Consider the following 3,109-nt stretch of genomic DNA (forward strand, 5'->3'; position numbering starts at 1 on the left):
CCTTATCTGAGAATGTGATGAAAAATCAGGGACAAATATTTTCATTTCAAAGCCACTGCTGGTGTTGCGCGTTGCTGAAAGGGCGGTGTTCAGGTGTTGAGGGGTTATGACTTTGCCTCCAGCTCCTTCCTGGGGGTGGGAACGGGCAAAAGCAGGAGGGACTGGACTTGGAGTGGAACAGGAAAGCTATTGTGTGCTGCTAAGGGCAGTACTAGAATTTGCAGGGACTTCCCTGGTGGTCCAATAGTTAGGACTCTGGGCTCCCACTGCAGGGGGCATGGGTCCTATCCTGGGTCTGGGAAGTAAGATCCCACAAGCTGAGTGGCGAGGCAGCAATCTCAGATTCTTGCAGAAACTTCAAACCCAAATGTCTATGGGGCTCAGGAGGTGGTGAAGTGAGGGAAGCTGCATGTAAGAAAAATTAAGGGCCCATCATATGCTGTCTTTCCTGGTCCCGCTTTTGATGAAGACTTGGGCTAAGAGAAAAATATCCTCTCTATGAGAAAAACAAGAGAAGGGTGATGATAAATGGCAATTGACATGGCCATTGGAATCCGGAACGCCAAGAAGTGGAAGGGGTGGTAGAGAACTCAGGATTGTCACCCTGGCCTGCTCCATCTCAAGGGTCAGCCATGGCTCAGGCCCTACCCACCATCATCTTGGGGGTGACAGCACACAGTGGGGCTGAGACCTTCCAAATTACTTAAGAGAACCTAGAAAAGTAGGCTGGTGTGTGTAATTTCCTGTTTCTTAAGTGTTGCCTCTAATTAAAAACAAAAATTCCATGTAGACATCAAACCTAAAATGCCTCTAATGCAAAACATTCTGACATTTAATAAACTACTAGTAGAGAACAAAAGACCTGTCAATTAAACTGTGACAAGTCATTGACTGTAAGACACATCTTGATTCCAAAGGTATTACAACGTGAAAAAAGAAGTGTGTGTCTAAGAATCCATGCAATTATTTGTTCATTCGCTCAGTCATGTCCAAATCTTTGAGACCCCATGGACTGCAGCACGCCAGGTTTCCTTGTCCTTCACTGTCCCCTGGAGTTTGCCCAAACTCATGTCCACTGAGTCGGTGATGCCACCCAACCATCTTGTTCTCCTTCTCCTCCTGCCAGCATCAGGGTCTTTTCCAATGAGTCAGTTCTTTACATCAGGTGGCCAAAATATTGGAGCTTCAACTTCAGCATCAGTCCTTCCCATGAATATTCAAGACTGATGCAATACTGTATAATAAGCTGGACTTGGCCTTTGGCACGTTGCAGTTTCCAGTCTACGCAACTGTACAGAGCAGCTCATGATGCCACCTTGGGCACTGGCGGTTCATACTTGAGTCACACCTCTGAGTACCCAAGTCCCTTGAGAAGTAATCCTTCTTTGATCTTTATCTGGACCAGCAGTGAGTTGAGGCTGTAAAGAGGAAAATGTGGCCCAGTTTGCTCCCGTGGGTCACTAGATCCCTAATGGTGATACCAAGGCCCTCAAGATGGTTGTTTAGAGGCCTGCGCAGTGGGAGGGGGCAGGGTGGGGGACTTCATAAGGGAATATAATTCCTGCCAGGGATGGAAGCTGCTGGAAATCTCTCACCTGGTTTTTTAAAATCTTTAAAAAAAATTTAGATTTCTTATAGTGAAGTATAGTTATTAACAATGTTGTGTTAGTTTCAGGTGTAGAGTGAAGTCTCACCTGATTTTATGCATGCCCAGTGTCACATACCTGGGCAGAGCAGAACTAGGCTAGAGGCTCAGCCGTCCTCACCCCTGTTCCCAGGGCCCCTTCTCCTGCTGCCCCTCTGCCCCAGGGGTCTCCAATGCTTCCACAGAGAGTCTTTTGTTTATTTTGGCCACACCGCCCTGCAGCACGTGGGACCCCAGGGCCAGGGATCGAACCAGTATCGTCTGCAGTGGAAGCACAGAGTCATATCCACTGGTGTGCCGGAGAAGTCCCACTTCCCCAGACAGTCTTGGCTCCTCCTTTGTTCCATCTTCCCAGAGGCCTCGGTTGCTGAGTCTGACCCAGGAAAAACAACTATATTGCACACTCAAGACTTTTAAGTTTTATTAGTAAAATACAAAATGACACAGATGTTGGCGATAGGGTTGGAAAAGCAAAAGCATCAACCAACTCCTTTCAAAGCCCTCCCCAAATTGTCTTTGTTCCTGTCCTTCTCAAGAGGACCTCACAAAGTCTGTGGAAGGGGGAACTGTTGTCCCCAGCCGCATTATCACAGGTGGGAGCCCCATCATTTGGGCCCCATCCTTTGAAGGCTCCCCATCAAGAAGAACCCCAAAAGTGCATTCAGATCTGCTGTCCTCCTCTCTGAGTGGTCAGAGTGCCCCCAACCCAAGCCAGACCCTCATGGGCATGGAGGAGGGCCAGGCAGACAGGGAAAGCTGGCTTCCCTCTCTCTGTGGACCAGAGCCGCGTGTGCACTCTCTCAGCATCTGTCTGCAAAGGAGCATGCCACCTGTACATAGAACAGCCTGGCCCATGGGAGGCTCCTCTGGTGGGGTGCAAAGAACACCTTCAGAGACAGCCAGAGGGAGGTGGGGAGCTGCCACCAGAGACCCTGAGGGGGTGGGACTTGCAGGTCTGGCTCTGATGGTGGGGTGCTGGCCAGTCCAGAAAGCCTTCAGCCCCACCCAGGCCTGCCTGAGTCTTCAGTGCCTAAAAGGGAACCTCTGACGTCATGTCCACAACTTCCCCTCCCCTGCCCATCTCTCCCCACAGGACAGAGTCCCTTTCAGAAATAAACATGGGAACCTCAGGTTTCCATGGTGGATTCTGATATCATGGAAAACATCATGGAAATGCCTGGCCCTGCCTGTGGTGGGGGTGAAGGGGAGGCAGGAAGAGCTCAGAATACAGAGGACAGTGTTTTCAAGGAGTGAGAGGTGGAAGAGGAACCCAGGCTGCGGGAAAGAAAGAGAAAATGCTGGACCTGGGTCCCTCATGAAGGAGTGGAGGAGGAAGGGGTGTGGCTACTGCCTGCAGCTGCTCCCTGGCTTTTTTCTTGGAGCCTGCAGGCCTCTGCTCCTCCCACAGCCTGTCACGTGTGACCTGGTAGGCTGTCACCAGTCGCCGGGGGGCGGGGGGGGGGG

The sequence above is a fragment of the Bison bison genome, unplaced genomic scaffold (genome assembly GCF_000754665.1).
Source record: "Bison bison bison isolate TAMUID 2011002044 unplaced genomic scaffold, Bison_UMD1.0 scf7180017864473, whole genome shotgun sequence".
Taxonomy (NCBI): domain Eukaryota; kingdom Metazoa; phylum Chordata; class Mammalia; order Artiodactyla; family Bovidae; genus Bison; species Bison bison.